Below are 12,671 nucleotides of genomic sequence, written 5' to 3' on the forward strand. Positions count from 1 at the left end.
AGTTAATGGTTTGTTAATAGTGAGAATTTGACTTTAAAATGAAGTGGAGCCACATATACACTACTGTTCAAAATTGTGGGGTTGGTAAGATTTTTTTTTTATATTCTTTTTTTTTTACGTTTTTGAAAAGTCTTTTAAATGAACTAATTTATTTGATCAAAAATAAATTTAATTTGTCAAATATATATATATATATATATATATATATATATATATAGATATATATATATATATATATATAATAACGTAAAATTTTGCAATATTATTGCAATTTAAAATGTGTACAATTTAAAATAAATAATTGAAATATTTTATTAATTTTAAAATAAAATGTATTCCTGTGATGACAAAGCTGAATTTTCAGCATCATAACTCCGGTCTTCAGTGTCACATGATCATTCTAATATTCTGAGTTGCTGCACAAGAAAACTTTCTTGTTATTATAATTATCAATATTTTAAAAAAAAATTATTATTTGATGATTAGTAAGTTTAGAAGAACAATTTATTTGAAAGAAATATTTTGTAGTATTATAAATGTCTTTAATACGGAAGAGGATTAGGGCCAAGCAATAATAAAAAAAAAAATAAAACCATCTCGAGATTAAAGTCATTATATTGCAAGATTAAACTCATTAAATTTCGAGAAAAAAAGTCGAAATACAATCTTGAGAATAAACTCATTAAATATCGAGAATAAAGTCGTTGTGTTTCGAGAAAAAACTCGTTAAATTTCGAGAAAAAAAGTCGAAATACAATCTTGAGAGTAAACTCATTAAATATCAAGAATAAAGTCGTTGTGTTTCGAGATTAAACTCGTTAAATTTCGAGAAAAAAAGTCGAAATACAATCTTGAGAATAAACTCATTAAATATTGAGAATAAAGTCGTTGTGTTTCGAGAAAAAACTAGTTAAATTTTGAGAAAAAAGTCGAAATACAATCTTGAGAATGAACGCTTGCAAATTCTCTTTAAAGTTCGTGTGCTAATTATTATTGTCATAATTAGCTAAAGTTGATAGTATTTCTTTGTTACTGCAAGAAAGTCTAAAATATAGCTTGACTAAGTGATTCAACTCTGCCATGTCCTCTATAGGCTATGCAATGAACACTGATCGAATGCGTTATTCTCTACATTTCATTTTGACTTTTTTTTCTCAAAACACAACGACTTTATTCTCGAAATTAAATGAGTTTATTCTCACGATTATTTCGACTATTTTTTCTCGAAATTTAATGAGTTTTTTTCTCGAAACAACGACTTCATTCTCGAAATTTAATGAGTTTATTCTCAAGATTGTATTTCGACTTTTTTTCTCGAAATTTTACGAGTTTAATCTCGCAATATTATGACTTTAATCTCGAGATGGTTTTATTTTTTTATTATTGCTTGGCCCTAATCCTCTTCCGTACTTTAATGTCACTTTTGAACCATTTTAATTGATCAATGCTGAATAAAAGTATTAATTTCTTAAAAAAAAAAAAAGAAAAAAAAAGCCTGCTGACCCTAAACTTTTGAGGTAGTGCAAATATATGTCTTTGATGTGGCTTCAGAGGCCTGGGTTTTTGTAATTGTAAAGCTTGATAGCACACGTTTAATGGACTTTCATTAACAAGAAAAATCAACAGCATGATTATTCTTCAGAATCTCACTTAATGTTTAGTAGAAGATTTTCATATAGATTTGAAAAGAGGATAAATATAATATAATAATAAATACTGACAGAAAAAGTTGTTTCATAAAACAAAAATGTCCCACGTGTTTAAGGCATGTGCACTAACCACCAGGCCTCGTCTCTGACCATTGATTTGTTTTTAACTGATGGCCGTCTGTAACATTTAGAAATGTTCCTCAAGTTTGCCAGAGTTTAAACAATACAAAAAGCCATTTCCATGCCTTACATTTTTCCTCTCAAGCCTGTCGTTTTCAGTTCTCGAGTGACTTACCGGTAGATCGCTTATTCATCCTGGCATGCTCGAGGATGTGGGAGCTTTTTGCAAGTTCAGCGGAGTGGGAATTTCACGGCAGGGCTTGAGGAGAAAAAAAAGGAGATGAATGATGCCCTGAGCTCCCTGAGGGAAAATATCCATATGTATTAATGAGAGTGAGTGTCTGTCTCTCAGGCAGCAGGTACTAATGACCGAAGTCTCGTCGTCTTATTCATTGAAATTCAACACATAACAAAGATCTTTTCTTTGTAACCCAGTGGAAAAAATCAATTTCAACACAGTCTTTGTTTTACAATCAAGTTTGCTATGTCCTTTAGAGGGCAAACTGAATGTAATGAAATGTCAGGGTGGTCATAGACAAAATCCCAATGGTGCATTTGGGTAAATACTACCTTCCTGTGTATTAGAACCACGGGCGTACATAGGCATTTTAATATCTTATAATTCAGTTCATAAACAGGCTTGATTTGAAATGGATCCAAGGGAAGGAGGAGGCGTTTATGATATGCAAATCTGTTTCTGAGAAAAGCAGAATGGCAGCTTTATTCTCAGACCCCTCCTCCGAGGGACAACCGGCATTTCTGCTATCAGTCTGCGGTGAGGAATATGTCTGCATGATTTATTATGTAATATTTGAAATCGTAGCCCACAAAATAGTAGCACCCTGTTGCACGGCGTCTGGAAGATGGTTCAGCGCTATCTGATCAGTGGTGGTGTCAGATGTTGTTGTGTTAGGAGAGGATGAAAGGTTTTTGAGTTGTTTTTTCTTCTGAGGAAAAGGCCTCAGCTGTTGGTTTGTAGCACAGATGGAATATATGTGCTTTGATTAGGGGTCAGTGTGACAGTTGATCAAATAATACTTGAATAATGGGATACTTAAAGCAATTCTGAAGACTGTGCTGATCTTTGTTTTCCAATAAATGGGAAATTGAACCTTCAGACATCAAAAAAAGGATGCAGAAACATCATAGAAAAGTAGTCCATGAATTGTTTAATAGTTGTTTAATCATGATAGCTTTTTGTGTGAGGAACAGACTGAAATGCATGTCGTTATTCACTGAAAAGCTGTAGTGCTTTTGTGAGCAGGTTTCATTAATTCATTGCAAAATTGTATGAATTTTGCATCAATTAAACGTTAGATTGATCTGATGCAAAATGATTGATTCCTTCATAAACCTTTCATTTATTTACATTCTTGAATGTTTCAAGGAGAGTTGGGGCAGAAGTCAAGTTTTAGCTTGAGAAGCTTGAAGGGTCATGGACCGTGCTTATGACACTTTTATGGTGCTTTTAATTCTCTTCACACTCAAACACTTTTGTACCCTTTTGTTGTAATTGCATGAAAACAGTCTTTAACATGACTGTGTTCCAACAAAGAAAGCAAGTCATATGAGTTTGGAACGTCATGCAGGTGAGTAAATAGTGGCAGATTAATCATTTTTGGTTAACCCTCATGTTGTGTTCCAGTCATTTTGACCCGGAGACTGGTTAATGTTACTGCATTGGGATAAAACTTACTGACTTTATTTTTGGAACTGATTGATCATAGGCCTCACTGATGTGAGGTTATGCCACCTTTGTTTGAGTGAACATGGCCAAAATTAGCCACAAAAAAGTTTTCTTTTTCTTTTTTTTTTTTCACTCAAAAACTGAGGCTCATAAACTTACTTCTGAGGCCTATGATCAGTTGGTTCCAAAATGAAATTCCAAACCAGTGCTGACTAAAAGAAAGCAAGTTGATAAAAACATTGAATACAAGATTTGGTGATTGAAATAGCATAATGAGAGATTTGCAATACATTTTTAAGAAGCCGCTCGTTTTTAACCTGGGAATTCATAAAGTTTTAAATAAATCCGATATTATTTCCTCCGGTGCTGGGACCTTACTTTCCTCGTCAGTTGTCATTTGAGCACATTACACTTAGCCTACCTTGTATTTTAACATGAGCAGAGTTACCTCTCATAATAGTCTCTCATTATTTTTTCTTACTGAGGTGAAACCAGAGTATGTTTCCATTTCACAGGAGCTCCGTTTGTCATTGAGGGCCATTGAGAATCTACCCACAATGCCTTGTGGCCCATCAGTGGGTGCCGCTGGGGGCTCCAAATTACCTCGTCACAGCTGCTGCTGTTCTGCATGGTTGACCCCACGGAAAGGCTCTGACTGAATTGATTAGAGCCTCGAGCTGAAGTGATGATGTGTTTAAAGAGAGATGATAGAAAATGTCATCGTAATGGATTATGCTGCCAATCCATTGGTGATGCCTTGAATGTAAAATATGAACACTGAATATTGATTTTCAGGAGTGGCAAAGCATGTTTTTTTTGTTTCTGTGAATTTGGGTTACATGACTAAATTACTTTGTGAAGTTGGCTATGAGTATTGCAGGCCTAGATGGACTTATTCCATTTTCTCTGGATCTTTGGTAGCGGATTCCAAGAGAATGCATTTGTAATATTACTAATAGTCTGAAAATAACATGTTCTGATCATATGTTTGTATGTACATTGAGAATTCAGCTTCTGAATTTGAATTGAATTTCAATTGAGGTAGCTATTGCTATTTAAACATTAATGTAAGGAAAATTAATTGACATTCAACTGGAAAAGCAAAGGTTGTGAATACAGATTTTGAATGTTGACTTGACAGACTTGTGTGAAAGTTTAAAAAGCCTTAAAGTTCAAGGGTTTATAGGCCTTGAAGATAGATGGATGGATTAGAAGTTGTGGCCAATTCAATTTCAAATCCAAATGATGAAAGCAAGCCAATTCTTACGTTCTAAATTCCTCTTCCTGTCTTTCCAATGCAGCTTCCTGTGGGTCTGCTCAATTCACAGTCCAAATTAAATTAAATTAAAAGTGTACCAATTTTTCTTATGCCTAATCATGCTCCCTGACTGCTTCAAGCAATGAACGTATCCTTGACGATATTAAAATGCCATGAATGAATCCTGGTACCCTGAGTTCTCTGGTTGTACAGTCATGTACTCTTGTGCACAGATTTGTTACGTAACCTCATCCCGTTGGCTCACTGCAGCAGTTTTTTCAAAGCGTTTGTGAGTTGGTACTGAAAACTAGAATTAAAATAAAGTGCCCCTTGCTTTATGACGTCTCAATGAGCTTGTAAATATTTCACAGAGACTCATAGAGCAAGAGCAGCATGTAATGAAAGAGTTCTGTAAAACATGAATATGAGACTTTATATATTTAATGACAGCTCGAGGGTGCAGGAGAACAGCGACTTGCTGCAGTGCCGATGATGCCAAAACCCTCATTGCACACTCGCAAGAAAAATAAACATCCCTGTAGAAAATAAATGTTGGCACAGTGCAAACACAAGCAAGCTTTCTAGTTTCTCTTTTGTGTGATTTTGTATGATCACCTGATCCCTCATCATCTGAAGGTTGTGTTTCATTGGGTAATGATTGATCTGATTTAGACGGGTCCTTTGAAACAATTTACCACCTCCAGTTCTTTTTTTTTTCTTCTTCCTTCCTTCCTTCCTCAGGGCTTTTTGTGTCACTGAATTGCAGGTGGGGTTAATGAGGTTTTCTCTGAACATAATTCCTGTGTAATGATATACAGCAGATAGGATGAACCCTTTGTGGATATCAGTCTTTCTGTCAGGCGAACAGTTGCCGGGTTTGGCTTGCTGCATCTGGGGGTAGCGTAGATGGCCAGATGTTGTATAGTGTTGGGCTAGAGACAGATAAGAGCACAGCCTGATGTTGATGTTGGATGGAGGGAAGCTCGTCTTATCACTCTGAGCTTAAGATTGAAGCAGACGGGACGGAGAACAGGGTCTCATACCGTAGCCACAGACTGTCCCTTCCCCCATGATGCTATTCAAGAACTAAGAGCAGCCTTTACTTCTATATTCATCGGAAATAGCTGTTTGCTTTGGAGTACGCCCACTGATTTGAGAGATGGATGCTGGGCAGACCGGCGGCCAGCTTTAAACTACGCCTTCCTCTACAGACCGCAGTCATCACCATTCAAAGGTTTCCTTCCTGTTTCTCTTTACCTAATGCAGTAGTCTTGTATACATAATATTGAGAGGTCTTGCTTTATTTTGATCTATAGAGTAAACGTCAGGCTTTAGTAGTATTAAAAATTTTTGACCAGTCAATCTTAGCCAGTTAGATTCTGATTGGAAAAGTGTTTCTCAATCTTGATCCCGCAGTACCATCAACACTGCACACTTGTCTCCCTAATCAAACACACCTGATTCAACCTTTCCATTTAATAGTAGAGACTCCAAGACCTGAAATGGGTCTATTGGAAAAAAGAGAGACCGCTTTCTGGTTTCTCTCTTGTGTGCTGTTGTATGATCACCTCCTCTCTCATCATCTAAAGGTTGTGTTGCATTGGGACGATGGTTGCTGTATGCAAATGATTGATCTTATTTAGACGGTTCCCCCTCAAGCGCAGTGTGAGATCATCCTTGCTTACTCTTTCAGTCTCTCTTTTAGACACTCCTAGCCTACTGAAACACAACTACTGTAACACAAGCTGGAGTACCTCAGGAGATCCTGCGTGGGAAAAAAACTCAGGGGCATTGTTCTGCTGCTCTGACAAGAGCGGTCAAGAGTGTTGTGAAAGAGCTTATCCTCAGAGGTGTAACTAGTCTGGATTGTCACAGGTTGGTGCTGGACCTCGGTAATCACTGGGTTTCGGTTTCTGCCAAAGAGCAAAACTCTTAGCTCAATAGAAACAGGTTTATTCTTATTGATGAATTTACAGAGCAGGCTTTGTTGGAGCTGTGTGTTTGTGTGTGGGGGTTATATTACTTCCCTCATTTGTCCTGGCCTGGGAGACTTTTTTCTTGGGTACAAGCTGCACTGCGTCATCATCATTTTTCACAGTACAAGGCCACCCTCTGAGGCTTAGGAAAAGTTTAGCAATAGCCACGCCACAGTGCTATGCTCAAAGCATATTTGACAGACCACCCTTTTGGTTTTAAGGGTCTTCTCTCGAGTTTGCTCACTCCCCGAAGGCCTAATCAGTGCCCAGGTGGTAAAGTTGGGTACCCGCCCTTGGCCTCAGAACTGCAGATGTCACTTGGTAGGTTCCATGTACTCCAGCTGTGCCAGCCAGCTGGTTTCTGCACACTATCCTTGCTTCTCCCTGGAGTGTTGACCCAAATAGCTAGCCCCAGGGAATATGAAAACACACCGCAAACAAACAACCCCAATCTGTCAAGTGCAAGTAAAGAGTGGAGGCGCAAGAATGGATCTGGATTTGTAGGTCTCGGGAAGGAGATTAAACATGGCCTTACGCGACATTCCACACTGAGACCTATTCCTCTGCTTCGTTCTGGTTGTCGCATCCTCCATCCTGGAGCTTCTGTGGGAGTTGACAGCGTTGATTCCGTCAGCATTTGAGATCCTTTTCACATCTTAGTAGAAACCAGGGAATGTTGTTTTTCCTAAGGAGAAACAGCAAAGCATTATTCTCGTGCCCAGTCCTACAATGTACAGTCAGACGTGGACTACCAAGTGGACACCTTGCCAAGAACTCACAAGCAATGGTACTCAAGCCACAGAAGGTCTTGTTTTCTTTGTGTGTGTGTTTTTTTTCCTCTGCCTTGTTTCAACAGGACCAGAACAGCTTATCCTACTTTGGAGCCAGTGAGTCTACAACAGAGCTGTTGTTGTGTTAGACCACTTGCACTTAGACTTGTGTTAATGACTCTTGCTAATGGGCCGAAGCTTTCGATCCCTTGTGGTGTAACTGGAGAATAAGAGAAGGTCATACGTCTGTGAATGGTATTGGTTTTCTCCTCCACTTAGCACACACCGAGCAATACCCTATAAGTTTACTATGTCCCATGATACCTGCACTCCCACCATAGGAGCCAATATTGTTGAGGTTACAGAGGAGCTAGTTTACAAGGTACACATTGACCAAGTGTTTACACGTCTCTGTTTATGCCTTGCTTGTATATGCTGCGTTGACTTGAGGTAACTATACAAACCAGGATACAGAGGATATTAGGCATCTTTAAAAAAAAAAATAATACCCTACCGACTCTGCAGTCGGAAGTTCACACTTGGGGCAGCAGCAGTAATTTTCCCCTCATGTCTTTTTCACCATCTAATGGCTCTATATTTCCTGCTCGCTCTGCCAGCAGAGCTGCTCTGAGGAGGACTGACGGTGGGGGGGAGAGGCTGGCGGTACATTGCAGCAGAGATGGGCACACAAGCTTCTGCTCTCTCTATGTCATGTTCATGAGGATCTACAGACTTGATTCCCTGTGGGGAAAATAGCCTGTCTGCATCTCCTTCGTCCTAGTAGGTTCTGTCGCCCTGAGGAAGGCCTCCGAGTCTGGCGATGACTGACAGCGAGAATAACTCTGTTCTTCTCTGCGTTCCATGTGCACTCTGCTGTAGCATCTTCTTGGCAGCCTTCACCTCCATGTGATCTCTAGTGCATACAATAGAAGTTCGCTTCTGTATGTTTCAGTGAGTCTGAGTGCATGCGCCCCTTTTAGGAAGAAGGTGGTAGTGCCTCGGTTAAGGTCAACTTAATATGCAGCAAAATAATAATTATTATTATTAACAATATTATTACTGTATATTAGTAAATTTTATTATTTCTTTAAGTCTGTTTTTATTTTATTTTGTTACATTTTGAAATTAAAGACAATTTGTGCTTCTATTTTTTTCACTATAATTTGGATAATACTGTATACAGCATTGAGGGACAGAGCTGGCATTCAACTTGGATCGCCCAAAGCATAACCGCGATGCGTGTTGGAGCATTCACCCAACAAGGCTATCAGCTACCTTGTGCTTTTTTCATTGTTACAACTGAGTTCATTTCCTCTCTGTACTGTACAGAACCTCTGCAGTAAAGAGATTCACTGTAATTAGTTTTAAAAATAGACACCTTTTATTACTCAAGAGGTTAAACATTAGATGTACCCTGGTAATAACATGCATCAAACTGTGGGTTGCCAACCGTATGGTTCTTGTTTTTTGGGAACCGTTTCAACCCCGACTGATTTCTCACCTAAGCTGTCTGTTGTTGGCAGGGACTCCTCATTCCTTTATCTGTACTTTTTATTCTCTCTTAAAGAACTCTCTGTTCTGTCTGAAGGTGTGATTTATGTATTCTTTTATTGAATTCCTGCGCTTTGTTTGAACTGAATATGGCAATGGTGTTTACTTAGCATTTCTCTCAGTTTCATTGGCAGCATTAAAACCGGTCTCATCTGGTCTGCTTTGAACTTGAGACAGTCCAATACTGTAGAAGACATGGCAAAGGAATGTGATTTATGAAACCACTTCGCATGTGCGATACTCAAAAATTAAGAAGGCTTGTAATTGGCTGAGATGTTTTTTACCTGCTAAAATTGCATTTGCCAAAAATGTAACCGAGAGCTCTGTTAAATGGGAAGTTCCTTCCTCGTGTGAACTATTCCTGCAAAGCTTCACAAGAAGAAAAGTGAGCACACAGGACAGTCAGAGCTCGTTATCGCCTCTTTTCTTAGACCACTGAAAAAAAGCCCAGGGTTGACGGAGGAGTAATTTTATCATTGTAATGAAGAGTGTATCTGCAATTAGCCTTTTGTCCTCTACAGCTAGTTCAGGCCCTCGGATCCAAACATGCGTGACTCCCGCATCCCATTTAGTAAGACCGAGGAGCCTATCGTCTGACGGTCTGTGCTGGTTAAAGATCCGCCGCTGAACATTTGAACTGTGGTCACACAATGCTCTGAAATGCGGATTGCGGTGCATTGCATGGCTGCTCTCTGGCTTATTTTAACAGCATTATGAGTTTGATTTTGATATATTCTCTGTGAAAGTAGAAAAGCTTGTTGACATTTTTATGTGCAGAAACAAAGAAAAAAAAGGGCAACAGCGCCACCCTGTGACACAAATACTGTTCTCACCACTCGGTCTGTCATTTCTGGTATCTAATGGTTGTTAGATCAGAAACTATTTAATATGATTATTTTTTATGGACTAAAATATTGTTTGGGGGTTATAAATACATTAATTTAGCAGGTGCTTCTGTCCAAAGTGGCTTTGCTTTGTTCGCACCAGTTGAGCCATAGGATTTACAGTCGATCCAACAACTTTCTTTTAGATTATTTTGAGTGTTAGAATTAAAATGTTCAATTAATGTGTAATTTATAGAAAAGATTGATATGATGCAATCCATGTTTCCTACTTATTGCTTGATAACTAATGACTTTTTTTAACTTGCGTACAGCTTAAAGAAGACCTAAAATGGCAGTACTTTTAAAACATCTCAGACATGTTTCTTGGAAAGAAACTGCAGACTGCAACTGACCTTAAAAAGTTCAAGGCTCACTTTTCGTCTGTACTTTCTCACTAGTTTCCCAGTGGGCTGACCTGCTCTCTTTGACGGTAGCTTCAGAAAGATACTGAGTGCTTCTCTTCAGTCTGTGCTGAACTCAGCTGGCCATAAGTGAAAGATGTGATTCATATGCTTTACAGCTCGCTTTCTGAATCTGAGCTTTTCATTTAAAAGGAAACCTTTTCTGTCCTTTTTGAAGACCTCAGTTCTTGTTCGCTTTCCTGGAATTCTTCATTGAATACTCATTGAGATTGATCAGACCGTGAGGACATTTTATGTCTGGTATTCATTTTTATTTTTACAAGTTCAGTAATTTGTTAGAATGATTCAGATTGTTAACCTGAGAGTTCACTGATTTATTTGATGAAAGTGATCAACCTGAAAATGTATGCATTTTATTGACTGATTCTTCACAAGAAGCAGCTTAGAGTTATTTGTTTGTGTATTGGACTACACTGGTTCCACAGCTTAAAGAGATAATTCACCCAAAAATGAAAATTCTGGCATCATTTCACTGTCCTGTCTGCAAAACCTTCTGCATAACACACACACACACACACACACACACACACACACACACAAAGTAATATTTTGAAGAAATCTGGCATCAAAATAACATCGGACAACATTAACTTATGTTGTTTTTGGCAAAAACAGAGACATTTTCAGAATATCTTCTTGTTTTTCACAGCCGAAAGTTATACAGATTTGGAATGACATCGGGGTGAATAAATGATGACAGAATTTTTATATTTGGCTGAATTATCTCTTTAAACTGTGGGAACACTGCAGTCCAATTTACAGGAAAATAACTCTTGCTGTTTCTCGTAAAGAATCAGTCAAAAAATGCATTAGGCTAACTTTCAGTTTGATAAACTATCACTTTAGTTAGCATGCACTCATGAAGAAAGGTGAAAAAGATAAACAGACTATTTTTTGGGTGTGTATTATTTTCTGATTGCATTCAATTCACACTGCAAACTCATTATACAGGTAAATATATATTTTATGCTGTGCAACTATAGATTCAGCAGATGCTAAACAGTGGTTTTAGAAAAACTACTGTGTATCCTCAGTGAACACAAGGAGGCTGTCAGGGTTAAAGAATTGTGCTGCAGGGAGATGTATTGTTTGGCTGGCCACTCTTTTTATTGGGCTGCTTTTTCATTTTTCCTCCATAAAGCATCTTTTTGCTGCTCTTGCTCTTCCTAGTGATACAAACTGTGATTTAAGGAACTCAAAAGAGGAATCTCTTTCCTTTTTGCGTCTCTGGTTGTACATATGACTGGCTGTTATTGTGTGATTATCACTCATTTTTCTTTTCTTTTCCTCATTTTGCATATCATTCACTCCCTTCTGATTTCATGTCGTTCTTCTCTGTGTTCGGCCAGGCCTTTGGACCGAGAGACTCTTATTTTTCCTCTTTCGCTTTTATGAGGGACAGTTATAGCTGAGGTCATATTGTTTTCATGCTCACGACACGTCACCTGATGTGTTTAGCAAGCCGTTGGGTCATGTTTTTGTGGTGTTCACCTGCAGGTGAAAGTTTAGAGACTTGGAAAGTTGGTGCTGTTACGGGGGATTGAAACTAAATCTGCAGTAGCTGGAGATTACATCTAAACGCTACTGGCAGTAAACGAGTGGATAATGTGTCTGTGAAGTGATGTTGTGGAATATCGCTTTGCACAACGGTAGAAATGTACCATTGTGGTTTATCTGAAAATGCATCGTGTTATACTGGTATTTGGTATTAAGTTATTTATTTCTGTTTTCTTTCTTGTGTCTATGCAGGTTGGGTGATCAAGCAGTAGTGCAGCTCTGACGGCCAGTGGAAACCCAGGTGTGTATCTTTATGTGGGGTTTTGCAGTATTTACATGTATGCATTTGGCTGACACTTAAATTGCATTCAAGGGACAAATTTGATCAGTTCTTGCTTTCCCTGGGAATCAAACCCATGGCCTTGTCATTTTTAGTTCCCTGCTCTACTGTTTGAGCTAAAGGAAGGAATGTACCTGTGTAATCACTTCGGTGATTTTTTTTTTCTTTCTATTAATCAATTTAGGAAGGGTGTGTGTGTGTGTGTGTGTGTGTGTGTGTGTGTGTGTGTGTGTGTGTGTGTGTGTGTGTGTGTGTGTGTGTGTGTGTGTGTGTGTGTGTGTGAAAAACTCCCTGGTCTCTCACCAAGGCTCAATTATTTTGATCAAAAATACAGTAAAGTATAATAGTAATATTGTGAAATAATATTGCAATTTAAAAGAACTGTTTTCTACTTTAATGTATTTTAAAATATAATTATAAATGTATTGCCACTTTCGATCAGTTTAATACATCCTTGCTGAATAAATGTATTAATAATGTTCAGAACTGAACACAGAAATGGCTTGGTTGTTCTGAT

General features: G+C 38.1%; 1 long non-coding RNA gene across 1 annotated transcript in view; it reads left to right on the plus strand.

Moving 5' to 3' along the window:
* The window catches only part of LOC122146191, an 84,649-nt gene extending 72,223 nt beyond the window's left edge, over nucleotides 1-12,426 (plus strand). The window contains exon 3 of the long non-coding RNA XR_006160885.1: nucleotides 12,067-12,426. This is a non-coding gene — a long non-coding RNA (uncharacterized LOC122146191). The remainder of the gene's footprint in view (nucleotides 1-12,066) is intronic.
* Nucleotides 12,427-12,671: the final 245 nt, after the last annotated feature.

The sequence above is a fragment of the Cyprinus carpio genome, chromosome A9, assembly GCF_018340385.1.
Source record: "Cyprinus carpio isolate SPL01 chromosome A9, ASM1834038v1, whole genome shotgun sequence".
NCBI classification, from domain to species: Eukaryota; Metazoa; Chordata; class Actinopteri; order Cypriniformes; family Cyprinidae; genus Cyprinus; species Cyprinus carpio.